The sequence below is a fragment of the Macaca thibetana genome, chromosome 13 (genome assembly GCF_024542745.1).
Source record: "Macaca thibetana thibetana isolate TM-01 chromosome 13, ASM2454274v1, whole genome shotgun sequence".
NCBI lineage: Eukaryota > Metazoa > Chordata > Mammalia > Primates > Cercopithecidae > Macaca > Macaca thibetana.
Window position 1 is genome coordinate 64,137,510 of NC_065590.1, and position 23,778 is coordinate 64,161,287.

General features: G+C 51.3%; 1 protein-coding gene across 3 annotated transcripts in view; it reads left to right on the forward strand.

Annotated features, from left to right (window-relative positions):
• LOC126934205 (cytochrome c oxidase subunit 7A-related protein, mitochondrial) overlaps positions 1 to 23,778 on the forward strand; it is a 723,522-nt gene that overhangs the window by 62,514 nt on the left and 637,230 nt on the right. Inside the window, exon 1 of one of the 3 annotated variants that reach the window (XM_050754811.1) lies at positions 4,178 to 4,181. The exons of the other annotated variants lie outside the window; for them this stretch is intronic. The gene's annotated coding sequence lies outside the window, so the exon portion shown is untranslated. Of the gene's footprint in view, positions 1 to 4,177; positions 4,182 to 23,778 lie in introns of those variants that run through there. 3 annotated transcript variants of the gene reach the window in all.

A 23,778-nucleotide genomic window follows, 5' to 3' on the forward strand; every position in this document is an offset into this window, starting at 1 on the left:
GGAAAGGCAGGACAATTTAAGGTGGAGGTCATAGGTAGATTTAAAGATTTTCTGATTGGTAATTGGTTGAAAGAGTTATCAATAGAAAGGAATGTCTGGGTTTCAGTAAGTGGTTGTGGAGACCAAGGTTTTACCAAGCAAATGAAGCCTCCATGCAGCAGGCTTCAGAGAGAATAGACTGTAAATGTTTCTTATCAAACTTGAAGAGTCTGTTCTAGCAGTAATTCCAAAAGAGAGGAGGTTAATGAGACACGCCTGGCTTCTCCTTCCCCTCATGGCCTGAACTAGTTTTTCAGGTTAGCTTTGGAATACCCTTGGCTGAGAGGAGGGGTCCATTCAGCTGGTTGAGGGGCCTTAGAATTTTATTTTTCCTGTACACTATGAAGCCAGTGTCATGTCTATGAGACTCTTTTATGACAGCACTCTACTTTCAGATATACTGAATTAGTTATGGAATAGATTTTGGCAGCTATAACTAGAAGACCACACATGATAGCAGCTTAAACAAGAGAATTTTATTTCTCTGCCATGAGAGAGCTGAGCTGGTGTGATGGTTCTGCTGTACGAAGTCATCAAGGCTCTGAGCTTCTTTTGTCTTGAACCTCCACCATCCAGAATGTTGTCCTCAGCCACAGGATCCAACATGATTCACCCCCAAATTCTCATTCCAGTGAACAGGAAGGGCAGAAGATGCAACGCAACATGCAATTTAGAAGTTGTATACGTTCCTTCTGTTCACCTCTGCTATGGTCTGAATGTGTCCCCCAAAATTAATGTGTTGAAACTTAATTGCCAGTGTGATTGTATTAAAAAGTGAAGCCTTTAGGAGGTGATTAAGTCATAAGGGCAGAGCCCTCATGAATGGGATTAGTGACTGACATGGTTTGGATATTTTGTTTCCTCCAAATCTCATGTTGAAATGAGACCTCCAATGTTGGGGGTGGGCCTAATAAGAGGTGTTTGAGTCATGGGGGCCGGTCCCTCATGAGTAGCTTGATACCCTCACTGTGGTAATGAGTAAGTTCTTGCTCCATTAAGTTCATGTGAGAGCTGAGTGTTTAAAGAAGGCTAGCACCTCCTCCTCTCTCTCTCTTGCTCCCTGTCTTGTCATGGGACACATTGGCTCCTCCTTTTCCTTCCTGTAAGCTTTCTGACTGTAAGCTATCTGAGGCTTCACCAGAAGCTGAATAGATGCTGGTGTGATGCCTGTACAGCCTGCAGAACTATGAGCCAAATAAACCTCTTTTCTTTATAAATTACACAGCCTCAAGTATTTCTTTATAGCAACACAAATGGACTAATACAGTGACCTTACAAAAGAGGTTGAAGGGAGCACCCTAGTCCCTTTCTTTTGCCCTTCCACTGTCTGAGGACACAGCAAGAAGGTGCCATCTTACGAGCAGAGAGTGGCTGGGCATGGTGGCTCACGCCTGTAATCCCAGCGTTCTGGGAGGCCAAGGCAGGTGGATCACCTGAGGTTAGGAGATTGAGACCATCCTGGCCAACATGGCAAAACCCCGTCTCTACTAAAAATACAAAAATTAGCTGAGCGTGGTGGTGGGTGCCTGTAATCCAGCTACTTGGGAGGCTGAGGCAGGAGAATCAGTTGAACCTGGGAGGCAGAGGTTGCAGTGAGCCGAGATCGCACCACCATGCTCCGGCCTGGGCGACAGAGTGAAACTCCGTCTTAAAAAAGAAAAAGGAGCAGAGAGCAGCCTTTACCAGACACTGCATCTGCCAGTGGGACTTCCCAGCCTCCAGAACTGTGAGAAATTACATTTCTATTGTTTATAAATTACCCAGACTTAGGTGTTTTGTTATTGCAGCTGGAACAGACTAAGACAACCTCCCTCTGGCTAAAACTTGGTCACAGGGCTACTCTTAATTGCAAGGGAGACCATGAAATGTAGTCCTTATTCTGGGCTGCCATGTGCCCAGCTAAAAACATGGGGGTTCTAGCAAATGAGAAGTAGGGAGAGGAAGGGATGTAGGGAGATAATCAGTCATACCTGCTACAGTCTGTCTCCTCTTGAAAGAACTCTTTGAGGGGCAAGGACCACATCTTACCATCTTTATAGGCCCAGCCAAGTGCCCATAAGGGTAGGTGACCACATATGTTCAACTCCCATTTTCTCAGACCGTAACTCAATTCCATCATAATGGACATTTATAGTACAACTTGTGTCTAAAGCACCCTTTATCTATTTAACTAAGGTGTCTCTAGCCTTCATGTCTTCAAGTTCACTGATTTTGTAGAATCACCTTCCATTTCCCAACATCCCTGAGGGTTCTTTGGAGTGAGTGCTTCAATTCAATGGGCTCTCCAAGGTCACTTTGCTCCTCGTTGTGGCTCTCAGCCTGTGTCTGCTGTCCCCTCTCTGAACCGCCTCTCTCTAAGCTGATGCCCATCTCTCTTTCGCCCCTCCCAATGAACTACACACCCAAGGCTCTTGTGTGTGGCCAATGTTTGGTCAAGTTCAGGAGGAATGGAGGGTGATTATAGCACAAGGTTGAAAACAACTTCAAGAACACATATCACGTCTTCAAAATGTGTCAGTTATTCCCCACCACAGGGATTCTCACTGGCAGCACTTCTTGGCCGGTCCTTACTCTACCCCACACCACATTCTTTAGGTCTCCCTCTCTCTCCTGATGCCAGCTATCTCTCTGTTCTCATCCATTTCTTGCGCTTTGACCACACCCCTGAGTGGCCCTCACAGCTTCAGCATTCCTTTCGCTTTATCACGCAGAACCGTTCAGCTCTTGCTTCATCTCAGCCTTACATGTTCAGGAGCCCTCAGTTTTCTAAACCCTCGACCCATCACTGTGTTTCTGTAGGCAGAAGGCTATCAAGCCCTGAGATGAACGATGCTCTTCCCAAGGAAGGTAGAGGAGGCGACGGTCCATTTGAATTTTACATAGTGTCTTTATGTTCTCCCCTCTGCAAGTACAGGATCTCATTTGATTCTCAAAACCACCCTAGAGGAGATGGGAGGCACCTGAGGCCGAGAGACGTGAAGCCACCTGTCTGAGGCCATACAGCATGTTAGAGGCAGGGTCGGGCCCCATGCTGTGCTCCAGTGCCCCTGCTCTCAAGAGGAGCAACCCATATTATCTCGGGTCAACTCTGAGTGCTCTGTGACACGAGACTTATTTTCTCTCTCTCCCACTCCTAACCAGGCTGGGCCCATGAGAGCCGCATGCAGGGCCCACCTGCCCTGCCAACACTGCGCTCAGGGCAAATGTGGCTCTAGGGACACTCTCCTTGGACGCATCCTACTTAACAGTCCCCTGAACACACCCACAAGGACTCCAGCCTCAGACTCTCAAATGTCCTACCCCCACCCACTTGCAGGGCCAGGTCAGTCCCCACTGGAGGATGGGAGGGGAGGTAGTAGTGGGGAGGAGGGAAGGGGAGAGGCTGGGTGAAGGGCTGGAATTGAATAGCTGCTTTCTTCTCAGAGGCTTCCCCCACCTCCAAGTGGTCACTGATTAACCCTCCAGACCAGATAAACCCTCCATGGGAGGAAAAAAATGTGTGTTTACCCTGGGCCATAAAACATCAATATTGACTTCTCACAGGTAAAGCCCCAGGGGAAGAGGTGGGGGCTGTGGGAACAGGCCGGCCTGAGACACACTTGCCTGACACCCAGAGGCCAGCGCACACATTCTCCTTCCCTATGGAGAAGCCAGATTCCCACCCCGCCTCCACCTCAAAGGCATGCCCTGAGCCAGAGGCCTGGGCTCGCTGGGCCTCTTCTCTGCAACCTTCCTGCACTGTCCCTCTGCCCTGCTCCCTGCAGGTAACAGAGTTATACCGGACCCAGGTCAGGAATCAGACTGCCTCTGCTTTGCTGTTTCCCAGCTCCAGGACTTGGACAAGTGGCACAATTTATGCCTCAGTTTACTCATTTATGAAATGGCCATAGTAATAGCACCCTGCTCTCATCACCATTTAGGATGATCAAACAAGATCACATACGCATATAACAAGCGCCAGAGCTGGTCCTGCTCTAAACAGCATCACTCAGTCTCCCCTCCTCTCCTACCTCCTGCCTCTTGATACACATCGCTTTGTGGACCTTCCTCCTTGCTCTTGGCTGAGGCCTCCCTGATGGGGTGGACAAGGCCATATTCACACAGGGCCAGAAACCAGAGGTGGTCCCGCCAGGGCTGGGGGGCCTCTCATCCCTCTTCCCTCTGGCCCAGAATGAATCAGCTCTCCTAACACCCTCTTGGGCTGGCGTTTTCCATCAGAGGGCCTGAGGAGGGTGTCTGTGGCCATGTGCTGCTCTGGGTGGGGCCTCCAGGTCTAAGCATGCAGCTCCACACAGCTCAGGGACCCTCACACCTTCATTCTGGGGTCTTCTCTGTCCGTCGTCTCCTTCCTTTTCGGGGTAAAGGTGTTTCTCCCCCTCCTCCCTGTCCTTCTGAGGGTAAGAATGAGAATGTTCTCCATGCAGAATCTCCAGCCACCCTGGCCTGGGCACTTTCTGCCACATTTCATCCTGGGCTTGGGGAGCAGTGGGGGAGGCGTTTGGGGCTCCTCGATCCTTACCCAAGGCCGGCGCCCTCCACTCCCCTGGCCCCAGGTGAGCCCCACCCGATGCCCTGGGAGGCCCAGGCCCCACCCCCACGTGCCCTCCATCCAGCTGGACAGCGGGGCCCTGTCCCTGGGTACCTGGTCAATAATTAACACTGAGCAAACTCGGGCCATGGCCAGGCCTCCCAGGAGGGTCAAGATGAGACAAAAGCCCTCCTGTCTGGCTATGCTGCCATCTTGGTGGAGGGTGAGTGGCCCCTCAGTCACCCCAGAGTGACACACAGCCCCATCTCCATCAGGGAACTGGAGCAGCTGCTACCCAGCAAGGCACTGGTGACACTAGGCCTTGGAGGAGGGCAGTCTCATGCCTGTTTCCGAGCCCCAGCTTCATGTCTGTGAGCAAGCCTAAGACGGAGGCTGGTGAGCTGAGGGTCCACTGTGGGGCTCCTCAAGCTAGGTGCTTTCGTAACTTGGCTCATGGAGGTTGGTCACACCAGGGACCTGCCCCCATCCCTATGAGAGCAACTCTCAGCTCCCTCTTCCTTCTTCCCACTCTCCTACCCTTCCTTCCTTCCTTCGAGTGTCTTCTGTATGCCAAGCTCTTAGTGTCCTCACATCTCTCCCCATCCCCCAAACTTTCCACTCCTTCTTGGTGCTTTTGCTTACAATGTTCTCATAATCTTGGAAACCTATCCTTTTTCTCCATCTGAGAATCTCCTTCCTCCTCCAAGAAGTCTGCCTTGAGCCCACCCTCATCCCGTCCTGTTGGCACTTCCCACATGGACGCTCCTCTACAGCTTCACATCTCATTGAGCACTCGTGCTGCCTCCCCAGCTGCATGAGAAGCTCCTTGTGGGCTGGGAGCCTCAACTCCCGACCCTACCACACTCAAGGGGCCATGTTAGTAGGTTTATTGGCAATGCCACCCTCAGCCACAAATCAGGCAAGAAGTTATATAATACATTCTTGCAGAACAGCAACTCAGGAGACAACTTCTACACTGGTCAGAAAATTCCAGATACAAAACAGTTCCCAAAGTCAGCCTTGCCAGCCCAGCTTCCCTCCAGCTGGCTACCCAAGATGTCTGAGAACTCATCATCATCCCTCCTCTCCCCTCACTGCCCCCCGCCCCCGGCATGCCCCCAGGTTTTGGAGCAGATAAGGACGTTTCTGACTGCCTCCTGATCCAGCCTTAAGTGCATTCCCCACAGCCTCCCAGTCCTTCCTCCCTGTGGCAGCCCCACACTCACTGCCAGGGCGCCCTGGCCATTCTTTCCCCAGCAGTGACAGAGCAGCTGCCAGTGACGGCCTCTTCTTGCCTGACTGCTCTGGTCCTCCCTTCTCAGATACATGTTCATCTCTTCCCTTGGCTCACACTTCCTCCCTCTTAGCCTTCTCGGCATCATCCCACCTGTCCCTGCCCAGGTGTGCTTTGAAACAAGAGTTCACAGTCAACATAAACTCACTACCGTCTATGCTGCACTGACCACCTAAAAGTTCAAGCAGAACCAGAAGCTCGTCCCAGGGAAGGCATCCCATCCCTAGGAAGACTAAGGGTGACAAGTTGGCTTTTTATTTCAGGCTGAAATCGAACCGAGATGTAGGGACCCACAACACCTCCCACCCACCCCAGCTGAGGGGAGGGAATGAGTGACAACTTGGGGGCAGGTAGTATCGGAGTTCAGGTGTCCCAGGGGAACAGACACCGCTGTGCTACCAGATAGTCCTTCTCTAAAATATTCTGCCCTGTTGTCTCATAAATATCCTCATTCTTATCAAAGCCACGATACCAGGTTAGAGTCTACAAATGATAGCAGCTGTCCTTAGGGAGTGCAGGACCCGGGGAGAAGGGCAGGCTGGGAGCCACGGGTCCTGGGCTGGGCGACAGCCTCTCTGGATCAGCCACCACTCACACCAGCCAGACCCTTTCCTTCCCTCTGCCCCTAAGACGCCACCCTAGAAACTATGGAAGTTTCCCTCCTGAGCCCTCCAGCCCTCACCTTCTCCTTCAGAGAGGGTCCTGCGGTGGGCATCCTCTGTTTCCATGCCCCACTACTCCCACCAGTCACCCCCAACTCAGTGCCCTACCTAGGCCAGCTCTGCCATCACCAGCCCACACAGATCTGTCCACTGGCAAGGGGGACACTCCCCTCCTTTGTGACCAATGTGAAACCCAGCCCCAAGAACAAGAAAGGAAGTGGGGAATCAGGAGGGCCGGGAGGCCCAGTAGGAGTCCCCTGAGCCCTTCAGGTTTTCCTTCTTGACGCAAGATGAGAGATTGAGAGATGCTAGGCATGTTCCCCAAGAGCTGTTGTAATTTATTTTGTCATTCATTAGTAAGCCCCCTTGCCATAGCAAAGATTCCTAGGAGCTGGGCTCATGGCTTCTGCCCGTAATCCTAACACTTTGGGAGTCTGAGGCAAGAGGATCGTTTGAGCCTAGATGTTCAAGACCAGCCTGGGTAACATGGTAAGACCCCGTTTCTTTCTTTCCTTCCTTCCTTTCCTCTTTTCCTTTCTTCCCTTCATTCTCTCTCTCCTTTCTTCCTTCTTTCCTTCCCTCCTCCCCATTTTTTTTTTTTTTTTTTTTCCTGCCAGGCCTTCCAAAGACTCCTGGAACTTATTCATCTCTTCCTGTCCCTACTCAACCCAAGCATAGCTGGGGTTACTGCTTTTTTTTTTTTTTTTTTTTTTTTTTTTTTTTGAGACAAGGTCTCACTCCCTCACCCAGGCTGGAGTGCAACGGTGCAATCTCGGCTCACTGCAACCTCCACCTCCTGGGTGCAAGTGATCCTCCCACCTCAGCCTCCGGAGTAGCTGGGACTACAGGCATGCGCCACCACGGCCAGCTAATTTTTGTGAGTGTGTGTGTGTTTTTTTTTTGTATGTTTTGTGATTTTGTATTTTTGGTAGAGACAGGGTGAGAGAATAACTTGGGCATGGGAGGTGAAGGCTGCAGTGAGCCGTGATCGCGCCACTACACTCTAGCCTGGGTGACAGACAGAGTGAGACACTTTCTCATATATATGTTCCTAGGAACCCCTCCACCCCAAGCCCCAGCTCCGGGCACTGAGCACCTCCTGAGGGCATAGGATGTAGGCAAACCCTGGGAGTGGGGGCTGCTTAGAGAGGCTCCCCACGGTGCCGAGCCATGACCAAACGCCCTCTGGGCTGGGCTTGGAGTTCCCTTATCCCGTGGGGATGCCTCGGAGTGAACCAGCTCACCAGACCCTCTCCGGGACCCCAGCAGAAAGCAGGAATGGAGGGCTGGAGGAGAACAGGAAGGAGAACAGGGATTGAGTGGAGAAGCAGGAGAGCTGGGGACAGGCCGGCAGGCGGGCGGGACTGGAGCAGGGAGGCCCCGTGAGGGTCCCAGGCGCATGACAGATGCCCCCCAGCTGCTCCAGTTGCGTCCCTCTCCACAGAGCGCGTCCCAGCCAGGCCCGCACAGGCCCCGAGTCCAATCCCAGCAAGACGGCGCCACCTGCTGCGGGGAGTGGGCAGCGCAGCTCACTCCTGTCTGGGGTTTGAGAATTGGGGGAGGGGGTAACTCCCACTCCAGGAATCACCGCCTGTCGTCCTCCCCATCACATTTCTGTGATGTGCGGCTGTGCCGCGCGGCTGCGGCCGGCTGCTTCCTTCCTCCTCACTTTCTAGGTCCCCACAGGGCTCCTCAGGCCCGCCCCACAGGGCTGGAACCCTGCCCGGCTCCCTACCGGCTCACTTCCCCAGCCCCCTGCCTCCTCTCCTCCAGCCACCCTGTGGCCACAGCGCCCTGGGGGGCCTCCCCACGCCTACCAGTTCCGCCCCAGGGCTTCCCCCCTCAGGGCTTCCCCCCTTCACAGGCCCCACCGTCCCCCAGAGAAAGGCCAAGGTCCATTAGGCTGAGCATCCCTCTGGGATGAGGGCGGCAGATTGGGGTTGGGATTCGCTGGGCCAGTCCCGAGCTGGACTACTGGGGTCAAGAGATTCTTCAAAGCAGAGGCCTGCGCTCCGTGTAGGACTTGAATTAGAGGTTTTATCTGAGATGAGCTGGGCTGTGCTCAGCCTGTAGGCATGACTGGAGACTGCCAGGCCTTCGAAAGACTTCTGGAACTTGTTCACCTCTCCCTATCCCTATTTCTCTGCATGCATAGCCTGGGTTACTGCTGTCTCCTCCTGGACTCACCCTTTCCAGACCATTCTCTCTACTGCCCAGCTAATGTTTCTAAACCGTGGAGCTGATCCCTCCACAGCGCTGCTTAAATTCCTGTATAATCTCTCTGCTGTCTTCTGGAAGAAATCCAAACCACCCCACCCAACTAGCAGAGCCACACGTCTTCTGGCCCTTCCAGCTCCATCTCTCAGCTCTCTCCCACATGTGCCTGTTGATACCTCGTACCAGGGATACCTCGTGCCTGTCATACCTCTGCAAGAAGCAGCCCAGGCCTCCCCTTCTGACCAGCCCAGCCCTCTCCCAGCAATGTATGCTCCCCATGCACCCGTCATACTTCACAGATGTCACCCCTGTACTGTGTATCATCCCTTACTCAACTGTGACCTCTGAGGACAGGGACCTGGCCTTTGTCTCTGTCACCCCAGCACCTGACAGGCATACAGGAATAAATGAATGAATGACTCTGTGGTCAGGGATGACAGCCCAGAAAAATGGTATGCTGACCAAGTAGAAGACCTCGATTTCTTGCCTTCTCTCTCCTTCTGAGCCCTGTCTCTCCCTTCCTTGCCTCACTTCTAAGTCCTTCCAGGGCTCTACCCTGCCTTCCCTCTGGGAGCTCCCTAGCAGCCTCTCTGTACCCACGCCACACTCCCCTGTCACCCAGCAGACAGAAACCAGTCCCCTCAATTGACCAGGCCCCCAAAGGCTTCCCCATCTGACCAGTTTACAGGTACCAAGCCGCCTTCTGTCAGGGCAGGACAGGGAGGCGGGGGCTCTTCTGCCCATTCTCGGAAGCCTCCCTGGCTGCCTGACTGGGGTGGCTCACTCTGTCCTCAGAAAGCCCACACCACTTTGCTTGGACCTCAGACGTCTTGTTTTGCAGTAGGGACTTTACATCTACCCTGCAATACCATAAGCTTTTGGAAAGCCTGGACCACATAGGGAGGTGTGGCCTTTTTTTTTTTTTTTTTTTTGAGATGGAGTCTCTCTGTCACCCAGGCTGGAGTACAGTGGCACAATCTCAGCTCACTGCAACCTGCATCTCCTGAGGTCAAGTGATTCTCCTGCCTCAGCCTCCCAAGTAGTTGGGACTATAGGTTTGCACCACCATGCCCAGCTAATTTTTTTTTTTTTTGAGAAGGAGTTTCACTCTTGCCACCCAGGCCGGGGTGCAGTGACGCAATCTCAGCTCACTGCAACCTCCACCTCCGGGGTTCAAGCAATTCTCCTACCTCAGCCTCTTGAGTAGCTGTGATTACAGGCATGTGTCACCACGCCCAGCTAATTTCTGTATTTTTAGTAGAGATGGGGTTTCACCATGTTGGCCAGGCTGGTCTAGGACTCTTGACCTCAGCTAATCCACCCACCTCAGCCTTCCAAAGTGCTGGGATTACAGATGTGAGGCACTGCACCCGGTCAATTTTTGTATTTTTAGTAGAGATGGGGTTTCCCCATGCTGGCCAGGCTGGTTTCAAACTCCTGACCTCAGGTGATTTGCCTGGCTCGGCCTCCCAAAGTGCTGGGATTACAGGTGTGAGCCACTACACTTGGCCCCAAGGTGTGGCTTTCAAGGTTGGGTTGTCATAAAAGACACTGAGGCTTCTGCCTTGCTCTTTCAGATGACTTCTTCTGGAGGAAGGCGCCTGCCATGCCATGAGGACATGCAAGCAGTCCTGTGGGGAGATTCATGTGGTGAGAAACAGGGGCCTCTTGCCAACAGGAAGAACAACCTGGCAGGCCTGTCTTTGGATTCAGAGCCTCTAGCCCCAGTTGAGCCTTCAGATAACTGCAGCCTTGGCTGTCATCTCAACTGCAATCTCACGACAGACCCTGAGCTGGAACTACTCTGTTTACCAATGCCTGACCCACAGAAAGACTATGAGATAAAATGAGTATATTGTTTTTAGAAGATATGTTTTGGAGTAATGTATTATGCTGCAATAGATAATTAATACAGAATTTGGTGATTTTATGATTCTCAACTCCTGGCCAAAGCAAAGCACACAGCAAGTCTCAAAGAAAAGTCTCACAACTGGAATTGAAAGTAAAAAGCTGGCCAGACAAGCTTGTGCAGACACATATGTGGTGGAGTTGAAAATCACACACTACGACTCACACAAGATGAGTAAAACCTGCGTCTTCCTTAATTTTTCTTGTACTCTTCTCATCTAGATCTAATGAGATATTTCCTGCTGTTGACAGGCAATAAATGAATGAATGACAAAAACAAAACAAAAAGAAAGAAAAGAAACGAAACAAAACAAAAAGAAAGAAAAGAAATCTTTAACTTGCCCACTATAAGTTTCTCCATTTCTGCATGCTCAACCAAGCCTCCTTTCAGTAAAATACTCAGCGTTTTCTCCCTATTCCCTCTTCTGCTAGCCAAATGTCTAGCAGATGTCTTCCTGGTGCAGGGAGACATTTACAGACCTCATGGTGGTGGGAAGAGGAGTTCAAGGTCGGTGTGGAGTTCTTTGCATTCTTCCCACACAACTTCCCCATGCATGATGGGACAGGGCTGGTTGGGCCTGGTCCCTGGGATCCCTGGTGGTATTGGTGGTGGTTGGGGATGGAAAGGGGTATTGATGAAGTGAGTGGTCCCTGCACAAGGCTGGTGGTGCAGATCCTACCTCTGTGTTGATTTCTCTCTCTCTCTCTCTTTTTTTTTTTTTTGAGACAGAGTTTCGCTCTTTTTGCCCAGGCTGAAGTACAATGGTGTGATCTCAGCTCATCGCAACCTCCGCCTCCCAGGTTCAAGTGATTCTTCTGCCTCATCCTCCCAAGTAGCTGAGATTACAGGCATGAGCCACCACACCCGGCTAATTCTGTATTTTTTTTTAGAGACGGGGTTTCTCCATGTTGGTCAGGCTGGTCTCGAACTCCTGACTTCAGGTGATCCGCCCGCCTCAGCCTCCCAAAGTGCTGCGATTACAGGTGTGAGCCACCACACCCCGCCTGTGGCCCTGATTTCTACCCTTTCCCTGGGACCTAGAACCACCTGACTGCATTCTACCCCTCCAGAAGAGGCAGAGTTCCGAGAGCCACTTCCTAGACTGCTTCCTTAGACATTTCTAAACTACCTCCTGGGCAGCGCCATATTGTGTTACACCTTCCTCAATCACTGCTTTCCTAAAGGAGTTCACTGAAATTCCCCACAGCTGTAATCTGAGAGTCAAATTCCATCTACCCTGTGCAGTGAAATTTACCTGCAAATGTGGCTGGGGTGTTTCCCACACAGCCCTCTGAGTCTCCACTGGGGTGAGGGACAGAGCTGACTCTTTGCTTCTCACCTTTTCTCTTCCTTGAGTCCTGCTGTTCAGTAGGTGCATCTCTCCATCCCGTCCTGCCTCATCTGTCCTGGATCACTTGCTTCGATTTCACCCTACACTTACTATCAGGGCTTTGAGCCCAAGCCAAGCAATCCCCTGTGACTTGCACATATATACGCCCAGATGACCTGAAGTAACTGAAGAATCATAAAAGAAGTGCAAATGCCCTGCCTCGCCTTAACCATGATGATGATGTTCCACCACAAAAGAAGTGAAAATGGCCGGTCCTTGCCTTAAGCGATGATATTATCTTGTGAAATTCCTTTTCCTGGCTCATCCTGGCTCAAAAAGCTCCCCCACTGAGCACCTTGTGACCCCCACTCCTGCCCACCAGAGAACAACCCCCCTTTGACTGTAATTTTCCTTTACCTACCCAAATCCTATAAAACGGCCCCACCCCATCTCCCTTCGCTGACTCACTTTTCGGACTCAGCCCGCCTTCACCCAGGTGAAATAAACAGCCATGTTGCTCACACAAAGCCTGTTTGGTGGTCTCTTCACACGGATGCGCATGACATTTTGGTGCCGTGACTCGGATCAGGGGACCTCCCTTGGGAGATCAATCCTCTGTCCTCCTGCTCTTTGCTCCATGAGAAAGATCCACCTGTGACCTCTGGTCGTCAGACCAACCAGCCCAAGGAACATCTCACTAATTTTAAATCAGGTAAGCAGCCCCTTTTTTACTCTCTTCTCCAACCTCTCTCACTATCCCTCGATCTCTTTCTCCTTTCAATCTTGGCGCCACCTTTCAATCTCTCCCTTCTCTTAATTTCAATTCCTTTCATTTTCTGGTAGAGACAAAGGAGACACGTTTTATCCGTGGACCCAAAACGCCGGCGCCGGTCACGGACTGGGGAAGGTAGCCTTCCCTCGGTGTTTAATCATTGCAGGGACGCCTCTGATTACTCACCCAGGTTTCAGAGGTGTCTGACCACGCTGCAGGGACGCCTGCCTTGGTCCTTCACCCTAAGCGGCAAGCCCCGCTTTTCTGGGGGAGGGGCAAGCACCCCAACCCCTACCGTCCCTGTCTCTACCCCTTCTCTGCTTTTCTGGGGGAGGGGCAATTACCCCAACCTCTTATTTTTGCATCCCCTCTAATTTTTGCGCCCCGACCTCTTATTTTTATGCCCCCTCTTATTTTTGTGCCCCGATCTCTTATTTTTGTGCCCCAATACCTTAGTTCCACGCCCCGACCCCTTCCCCACTTTTCTGGAGGGCAAGAACCTCCAAACTCCTTCTCTCCGTATCTCTACTCTTTCTTTTCTCTGGGCTTGCCTCCTTCACTATGGGCACCTTCCACCCTCCATTCCTCCTTCTTCTCCCTTAGCCTGTGTTCTCAAGAACTTAAAACCTCTTCAACTCACACCTGATCTAAAACCTAAATGCCTTATTTTCTTCTACAATGCTGCTTAACTCCAGTACAAACTCGAGAGTAGTTCCAAATAGCCAGAAAATGGCACTTTAGATTTTTCCATCCTACAAGATCTAAATAATTCTTGTCGTAAAATGGGCAAACGGTCTGAGGTGCCTGACGTCCAGGCATTCTTTTATACATCGGTCCCTCCCTAGTCTCTGTTCCCAATGCAACTCGTCCCAAATCTTCCTTCTTTCCCTGCCTCCTGTCCCCTCAGCCCCAACCCCAAGCGTCGCTGAGTCTTTCTAATCTTCCTTTCTACAGACCCATCTGACCTCTCCCCTCCTCGCCAGGCCAAGCTAAGTCCCAATTTTTCCTCAGTCTCTGCTCCCCCACCCTATAGCCCTTTTATCACCTCCCCTCCTCACACCCGGTCTGGCTTACAGTTTCTGGCTTACAGTTTCTTTTTTTTTTTTTTTTTTGAGACGGAGTCTCGCTCTGTCGCCCAGACTGGAGTGCAGTGGCGCGATCTCGGCTCACTGCAAGCTCCGCCTCCCGGGTTCACGCCATTCTCCTGCCTCAGCCTCCTGAGTAGCTGGGACTACAGGCGCCCGCCACCACGCCCGGCTAATTTCTTTTTGTATTTTTAGTAGAGACGGGGTTTCACCGTGTTAGCCAGGATGGTCTCGATCTCCTGACCTCGTGATCCGCCCGCCTCGGCCTCCCAAAGTGCTGGGATTACAGGCTTGAGCCACCGCGCCCGGCTCTGGCTTACAGTTTCATTCCGCAATTAGCCCTCCCCAACCTGCCCAGAAATTTCCTCTTAAAAAAGTGGATAGAGCTAAAGGCATAGTCAAGGTTAATGTTCCTTTTTCTTTATCCGACCTCTCCCAAATCAGTTAGCATTTAGGCTCTTTTTCATCAAATATGAAAAATTTAGCCCAGTTCATGGCCTGTTTAGCAGCAATCCTGAGACGCTTTTCAGCCCTAGACCCTAAAACGTCAAAAGGCCGTCTTATTCTCAATATACATTTTATTACCCAGTCTGCTCCTGACATTAAATAAAGCTCCAAAAATTAAATTCCGGCCCTCAAACCCCACAACAGGACTTAATGAACCTCGCCTTCAAGGTGTACAATAATAGAGTAGAGGCAGCCAAGTAGCAACTTATTTCTGAGTTGCAATTCCTTGCCTCCACTGTGAGACAAACCCCAGTCACATCTTCAGCACACATCTCCACAACTCCAAACGCCTGAACCGCAGCTGCCATGGGTTCCTCCAGAACCTCCTCCCCCAGGAGCTTGCTACAAGTGCCAGAATGCCCGGGATTCCTCCTAAGCTGTGTGCCATCTGAGCGGGACCCCACTGGAAATCGGACTGTCCAACTTGCCGGACAGCCACTCCCAGAGCCCCTGGAGCTCTGGCCCAAGGCTGTCTGACTGACTCCTTCCCAGATATTCTCGGCAAATGGCAGAAGACTGACGCTGCCCCATCGCCTCGGATGCCTCCTGGACCATCACAGACGCTTTGGGTAACTCTTACGGTGGAGGGTAAGTCCGTCCCTTTCTTAATCAATACGGAGGCTACCCACTCCACACTACCTTCTTTTCAAGGGCCTGTTTCCCTTGCCTCCATATCTGTTGTGGGTATTGACAGCCAGGCTGCTAAACCTCTTAAAACTCCCCACTCTGGTGCCAACTTGGACAACATTCTTTTATACACTCCTTTTTAGTTATCCCCACCTGCCCAGCTCCCTTATTAGATCGAGACATTTTAAATTATCTGCTTTCCTGACTATTCCTGGGCTACAGCCACACCTCATTGCTGCCTTTTCCCCCAGTTCAAAGCCTCCTTCACATCCTCCCCTCGTATCCCCCCACCTTAACCCACAACTATAGGACATCTCTACTCCTTCCCTGGCAACCGATCACATGCCCATTACTATCCCATTAAAACTTAATCACCCTTACCCAGCTCAACGCCAATATCCCATCCCACAGCACGCTTTAAAGGGATTAAAGCCTGTTATCACTCGCCTACTACAGCATCGCCTTTTAAAGCCTGTAAACTCCCCTTACAATTCCCCCATTTTACCGGTCCTAAAACCAGACAAGGTTTACAGGTTACTTCAGGATCTGCACCTTATGGACCAAATTGTCTTTCCTATCCACTCCGTGGTGCCAAACCCATGTACTCTCCTATCCTCAATACCTCCCTCCACAACCCAGTATTATGTTCTGGATCTCAAACATACTTTCTTTACTATTCCTTTGCACCCTTCATCCCAGCCTCTCTTCGCTTTCACTTGGACTGACCCTGACACCCATCAGGCTCAGCAAATTACCTAGGCTGTATTGCCACAAGGCTTCACAGACAGCCCCCATTACTTCAGTCGAGCCCAAATTTCTTCCTCATCTGTTACCTATCTCGGCATAATTCTCATAAATACACACTTACTCTCCCTGCTGATCCTGTCCGGCTAATCTCCCAAACCCCAATCCCTTCTACAAAACAACAACTCCTTTCCTTCCTAGGCATGGTTAGTGCAGTCAGAATTCTTACACAAGAGCCGGGACCGCGTCCTGTAGCCTTTCTGTCCAAACAACTTGACCTTACTGTTTTAGCCTAGCCCTCATGTCTGCGTGCAGTGGCTGCCACTGCTTTAATACTGTTAGAGGCCCTAAAAATCACAAATTTTATCAGTCCTTCAGGTCCAAGTTGACTCTTTAGCTGCAGTTGTCCTCCAAAACTGCCGAGGCCTTGACTTACTCACTGCTGAAAAAGGAGGACTATATATTCTTAAATGAAGAGTGTGTTTTTACCTAAATCAATCTGGCCTGGTGTATGACAGCATAAAAAAACTCAAAGAGAGAGCCCAAAAACTTGCCAATCAAGCAAGTAATTATGCTGAACCCCCTTGGGCACTCTCCAATTGGACATCCTGGGCCCTCCCAATTCTTAGTCCTTTAATACCCATTTTTCTCCTTGTTTTATTAGGACCTTGTATCTTCCATTTAGTTTCTCAATTCATCCAAAACCGTATCCAGGCCATCACCAATCATTCAATACGGCAAATGTTTCTTCTAACGACCCCACAATATCACCCCTTACCACAAAATCTTCCTTCAGCTTAATCTCTCCCACTCTAGGTTCCCACGCCGCCCCAATCCCACTTGAAGCAGCCCTGAGAAACATCGCACATTCTCTCTTCATACCACCCCCCAAAAAATTCTCACCGCCCCAACACTTCACAATATTTTGTTTTATTTTTCTTATTAATATTAGAAGACAGGAATGTCAGGCCTCTGAGCCCAAGCCAAGCCATTGCATCCCCTGTGACTTGCACATATACGCCCAGATGACCTGAAGTAACTAAAGAATCACAAAAGAAATGCAAATGCCCTGCCTCGCCTTAACCGATGACATTCCACCACAAAAGAAGTGAAAATGGCCGGTCCTTGCCTTAAGCGATGATATTATCTTGTGAAATTCCTTTTCCTGGCTCATCCTGGCTCAAAAAGCTCCCCCACTGAGCACCTTGTGACCTCCACTCCTGCCCGCCAGAGAACAACCCCCCTTTGACTGTAATTTTCCTTTACCTACCCAAATCCTATAAAACGGCCCCACCCTTATCTCCCTTCGCTGACTCACTTTTTGGACTCAGCCCGCCTTCACCCAGGTGAAATAAACAGCCATGGTGCTCACACAAAGCCTGTTTGGTGGTCTCTTCACACGGACAGACTCGCATGACACTTGCTTCCCCGGGCAATGAACCTCACCTTAGCCTTCACCCTGAAGGGCCATAGGAGAAAGAGAATTATGGAAAATGAAAACACATCCCTTTACTGTTCTATAAGTGCTATTTCTACAACACTCGCATACCCGAAGCACACACACTTGCATGCAGAGACCCAGAGACAAGCTGATTCCAAGACCCCAGACACACTAGAGACACACCACACACACCCGAGGGCTGAACTGGAGCCTGCTCGGGGAACCCTTGCCTGTGACTCCTCAGTATTATCCAAGGGGACTCACTCGCTCCTGGAGCCTCCAGGGGGATCCCTTGTTTACTCTCAAGATGATTGTTCTCACCCCTTCTCTCAAAGGCCTTGGGAGTGAGGCAAAGAGGAGGGAGGCTACCTCTAATCAGATCTTCCTCAGGATAAAAAATAAAATCAGCAACTGGAGATGCCCCTGGCTGGTGGATTTATTTATTTATTTATTCTTTTTTGAGAGAGAGTCTCGCTCTGTTGCACAAGCTGGAGTGAAGTGGTGCGATCTCAGCTGACTGCAACCTCCACCTCCCCGGTTCAAGTGATTCTCCTGCCTCAGCCTCCTGAATACCTGGGACTACAGGTATACGCCACCATGCCGGGCTAATTTTTGTATTTTTAGTAGAGACGGGGTTTCACTGTGTTAACCAGAATGGTCTTAAACTCCTGACCTTGTGATCTGCCTGCTTTGGCCTGCCTAAGTGCTGGGATTACAGGCGTGAGCCACTGCGCCCAGCGGGACTTCTACAGCTTCTACTGCCTTCTGTCCCTGCAGACTCTTAGATGGGTATCTGGGCTCTGTCTCCTTTGGTGAGCTCCAAACACCTTGGTCAGCTGCTCCAGGACTCTGTCTGATTTCCCAAAGGCATCTCCAATGCAGTCATCCCAAACTGACTCGTCATCTTCCCCAGGACAGAGACAGGCCTCTCTCCATCAATCCCTCATCTAACTACCGCTACCTCTCTCTAGCACTGCAACGGGCAGGGGCTCATCTTCTTCTTCCCACCTGGTCCTGCTGTCTCCACCTGCCTCCAACCCCCTCATGGCGACAGGGGGACTTGTCTTGACTGGAAAGTGGGTCTTGTGGATTTGCAGCCTCAGGTTGAAAAACCCATCACCAACTCCCCAGTGCTCACAGGATTACACCCTTGGGCAGAGCAGTAAGCTCCATTCTTCCCTGGCCTGGCCCAAGTGCCCTGCACCCCGCTGCAGCCGAGGTGAGCATTGCAGGGCTCCCCTCCTGGGCCTGGTACCCTCTGGCTTCAGCCCCTGTCACACACAGGGTTGGAATGCTCTAGCTCCTTGCCGTCCTGCTGAAGTCACTTCTCAAGATCCTGCTTGAGTCACCTCCCTAGGGAAAGCGTCCTTAGTCAGAGTTCATCATTCCCTTCTCCAAGTTACTCTGGGACCACATTCAAGTTTCTCCCAAGGCAATTCTCCCATCCTCTGCCTGGCTGCAGCACCCTCACCTCTGGCCTGGACTGTCGAAGTCGCCTCCCGACTGCCCCTTGCCCTTGCCCTTGCCCCTGTCCCTTCCAGTCTGCTGTGGACCCAACAGTCCAAATGGTCTTTTGAAAATGCCAGTCAATACACATCTGTCTGCTCACAACCCTCCAGCACCTCCCATCTCACTCATGGTCAAAGCTAAAACTGCATAGTGGCCTCCGAGTCCTCCCTCTCTGTACCACCCTCCCTTTGGACCTTCACTCCTACCCTCCATTCTCTCTCCACCCCAGCTTGCACCAGCCTCCTTGAAACCCTGAACACTGCAGGCCCCTCCTCTCTCTGGGCCTTGGCATGTCCCCAGACACCATCCTCATCTCCCTTGTCAGCTTCATGTCTGCTGCAGTCTTGCCTTCTCAGGGAAGCCCACCATCCCTGCCCTGGGCACCACTGCAACCAGCCCCAACTTCCTGGCCCTCCTTCCCCGACCCACTTTTCTTTCTTTCCATAGCATGCATCACCTTCTAAACACATTATTTAACCAATTTTTAATTTTTATTTTTTATCCTCCATCTCCGTTGCAAAAAGTCAACTTCACTAGAGCAGGGTCTTTACCTATTTTGTTCACTGGTGGCTCCTGTGAGCCTAGCAGGGTGCTGGCACACGGTGTACACTCAATGTTCAAGCAATCAATCCATCCATTAAAACTGTTCACTGGTTTTTGTGGGGACTCCTTTGGCAGTTGGGGAGGTCCTGGAGACTGAGTTCATGCTTAGTCACCTCTGGATCCTCAGGGCTTAGCCACTGCCTTGGCCACAGTGGGTATGCAAGAACCATCTATTGAATAAATAAATGAATGGGGCCCTGCTCCATTGGTCAAGGGAGAGACTTAAGGGCTGAGCAGATCAGAGGTCCCTCTGCCAAGTGATACTATTGCCAGATTGTTCCTGGACTCCTCACCTGTGCCAGGACCTCACTGTCTCCGCAATCCTGCCCCACCCCTTTCCCCTTGGGTCCAGTCCCCACTGCCAGTTTGGAAGTGGTTGATATTCATCTCCACTCCAGAGAGGCTGCCTGAATACTGCATAAGACTTGATGGTTTCCAAGAGAAGCATGAACTGTGAGCAGGATCAATCCCTTACCCCAAAGATTTGAAGCAAAGTGGTGCAACCTAAGACTGCAAAAGGTGTTCTGGTGGCCTGGGCATAGGCATCAAGCCAGCCCTGGGCGGGGAGGCTGCTGGCAATCCCAATAAAAGGTGTCTTGCCCTTCCTAGGTATCTTTCTAAAGACAGGGACTTGGTGCAGGGGCTCAAACAACCCTACACACAGAGCTGGAGCAAGAAGCCACAGCAGCCCGGGGCCTCGCTCACCCCATCGCCTTCCATTTCACCCTCTCCTCGAGGCTCTCAGGGACTATCGGGAGGCGATCTGGGTGGGACTCAGCTCCCCAGGCCCAGGCTGGATCGCATTGTAGGCATTGGGGGTTTCAGGCTGTTTTTGGAACCTCTGTCACGTGTCCTCCCATGTAACCTGAGCCCCCTGACACGGCATGAGTCTGCACTCCAGCTCTGAGCCACATCTGCTTCTCATTTCCGCCCCAGGAAAACGGCCCAATTTCCAGGAGCCACTGGCCTAAGCCAAGCCTCCAGCCTTTCAGCAGCCAACTCCACCCAGCCCGGCTCCATTACCGAGGTGGGCGTTAGGGGCTGGGGGCTGAGACAGCATTAGTGGCAATGGGGTATATAGTGGAGCTGGACTGGGGCCAGGAGGTCTGAGTTCTTGGGCTGGCTCTGTCAGTACCTTGCTTTGTGTCCATGGGGGAGTCTCTTAACCTCCCTGAGCCTTGACTTTCTCATCCATGAAATGTGTTACTCTACTCATGGAGGTACTATCAGGATTTGGGGACCAAGGTGGTTCAAGGTGGTTCCTTGGGGATAAAAACAACAGAAGTTTCCCAAAAACAGAACTTAGAGGACTATAGCTGCTGGAGCTGGCCTACGTCAGGAAGAGGCCAGAGCCCAGAGCCACTTTCCCACCAGAGCAATGGGTCAGGCCCACCCCTGGGGTAGTTTGGTAGAGCTTGGGCCTAAGTCTTTGGGCTAGAAAAGTCTAACCCCAATTCTAAGCCCTTCACCTACCAGCATTTATTCAGCCCCTAGTATGTGTCAGGCCCTGGGCAGGGGTGGGGAGACCAAAGTGATAAACACAACTTAAGCTCCTTAGGGTGGAGAGGAGCCCACAGGTAAATATATAAACACAGCTCAGCCCAGTATTGGGAGGTCATGTGGACAAGGTGAGGCCAGGGGGCAGATGTAACACATTCTATTTATATTCTTTTAGTGGAGACCCTTAATTTTTAAGGCATTCTTTTTCTTTTTTTTAAGAGATGGGGTCTTACTATGTTGCCCAGGCTGGTCTCAAGCTCTTAGCCTTGAGCAATTCTCCCGCCTCTCCCTCCTCACACCTGGGATTACAGGTGTGAGTCCACTGTGCCTGGCCAAGATATTCTTAACTTGGTATTTTTTTCTAACAAAGTTTACAGCAAACTTCATCCTCCTCCTAAGAAAGACAGGGTCTTTAGCACACTCCCTCCAGGTACCTTCTCCTATTCTCCACTTTTTTTTTTTTTTTTTTTTTTTTTTTTTTTTTGAGACTAAGTCTCGCTCTGTCACCCAGGCTAGAGTGCAGTGGCACAATCTTGGCTCACTGCAACCTCCGCCTCCCAGGTCAAGCGATTCTCATGCCTCAGCCTCCTGAGTAGCTGGGACACCAGGTATACACCATCATGCCCAGCCAATTTTTGTATTTTTAGTAGAAACGGGGCTTCCCATGTTGACCAGGCTGGTCTTGAATTTCTGACCTCACGTGATCCGCCCACCTCGGCCTCCCAAAGTGATGGGATTACAGGTGTGAGCCACAGTGCCCAGCCCCATTCTCCCCATTTCTAAATCCCGAATCAGTTCCCCGATAGAAGCTCATCAGTGACCCCCCCCATAGCAGGACCCCAAACCTTGTATGCCACCCCTGCTGCCCTGGATCCTGCACCAGACATGACTGACCTACTATGTCACATGCTTCCTCGTAATAGGGCAGGGACCTGGGTTCAAGGACCTGCGGGGGCTGATAAGGGTGAAGAAGAGGGTGCCCACATGGGAGGCTGCCCCTTAGCTTTGCCGCCAGCCTGCAGGGCGAACAGCAGGACATAAGCAGCACCCTGTACAGCTCCCCAGGGTCCTCCCCCTTCCAACATGTCCCTCACAGCACTAAACCATGACCCTGTAACACAGATACTATCTTTGTTCCCATTTTACAGATAAGAAACCCAAGGCCTAGAGAGGCCCTGTAATTTGCTCAAGAACAAGAAGCCACTACGTCTGAAATCTTATCCTTCTGACCCCTCGATCCGGGTCTTTGCACAGGCATGGCACCATTCCTGGGTACCTAAGTTAAAATTCCAGCTCTATCCCTTAGGAATTTGACCTTGGTCAAGTTCTCAAAGTCTGTGTGCCTTACTTTAAAAAATACATTTCTTTAATAAATGCACTTTATTGAGGGATAATTTACACGCAATCAATGCACAGATTTTAAGTGCCCAGCTTGATGAATTTTGACAAATGTATACCCCCATGTAATAACCACACAGTCAAGACGTGGAACATTGTTCTTACCCCAGAAAGCCCTTCCTTGTGTGCAAACAAAAGGAAGCAAACAAAACTATCTGCGTCAGAGAGTTAGGAAAATCGAATGAGGTAATACAGGTGAGATCCTTAGCAAGGCACCTGGCATGCAGGAAGCGCTGGATAAATGCATTGCTATCATTCCCTGGCTGTCCCCCTCCTTGACTGGGGCAGGGATCAGGGCATGCACTGAACCATCTCCGGCCTCTGCTGCCAGAAGAGACCAACAGAACCTGGAAGCCTGCTTGGCCTGGAAACCCCCTTGGGAACAGCTCCTGCTCACCCGAATTCCCATCCTCTGACAGTCCTCTCCAGCTGCCTCCACCCAGCTCTGCAGCTCAAGTGCAAAACCACAGCTGGGCACCAGCCAAGGGGTCTTGGGTTTCATCACATTCAACTTCCCACACCTCGGCCAGAGGCCAGGGTCCAATGGGGCTGCTGGCCAGAGGCCTGGGCTGGAAGGCAGAGGAGGGGGTGGGGGTCCAGCTTATCCTACCCTCTTAGGCGTTTCCCCCCTATCCATAGGACAGACTCCATACCCCTGGAGCAGATGCCGAGGATGCAGGGAACGAAGACGTCAGAGGCCAAGGCTTCGAAGGAGCTCCCAGAACTTCACTGTGCCAGGCTGGTCTTGAACTCTTGACCTCAAGTGATCCACTCCCCTTGGCCTCCCAAAGTGCTGGGATTACATGCGTGAGTCACTGAGCCTGGCCTCTTGTCACATTTCAAGTACTCAGTAGGTAGCGACAGGTGGCTCATGGCCACTGTATTGAAGAGCAGAGATACAGAACATCTCCATCAATACAGACAGTTCTACTGAGACACATGTCCTGGCTAGGAAAGACCAGGTGCCAGGGACACTAGTAGCTTTACTGTCCTGGGGTAGGGAGCTGGGGCTGGGGCTGTGATTGAGAAACATTGGAGACATCCTCTCACTCCTCTCCCTACCTCACCACTGACAAGGTGGACCCACCATGAAGGGAGCCAGGAGTCTGACACCCAGTAGGGGTGTGGACACCCCAGAGGCAGCTTCCATCCTGACTCCTGGAGTGGAAAGCAGACTTCCTGGGTCCCTGGGAAGAGGCACTGGGGGAAGCTTCAGAAAGGGAGGAAGTGGCCAGAAGCTGGTGCTCTTCCCAGCAAAGCGCTCCTCAGGAGCCACTTCCAAACGGAAAACATCAGCCCTCCCCCGGCCTCACTTCTGGATGAATTCACTGAAGGCTTCAGGAGCATTTGCGTGTTCCAGTACAATGGTCCTCAAACTTCAGTTTGCAGGGGAATCCCTGGAAGCTTGCTAAGGCACAGTCAACTAAGTACAAACTTGAAACACGCACACCTCCACTGTGTATGCGACAGGCTGAAATAGGGGTATCTGGGTTCTGTTCACCATAGGGTTCATTATTGTGTGGGCCTCTCTGGGTGAGATCATTGAAAGGTATTAGGTTGGTTTAATCTGGGCATCTTAGGGATGGAGCAGAGACGGTGATATGGCAGACCTC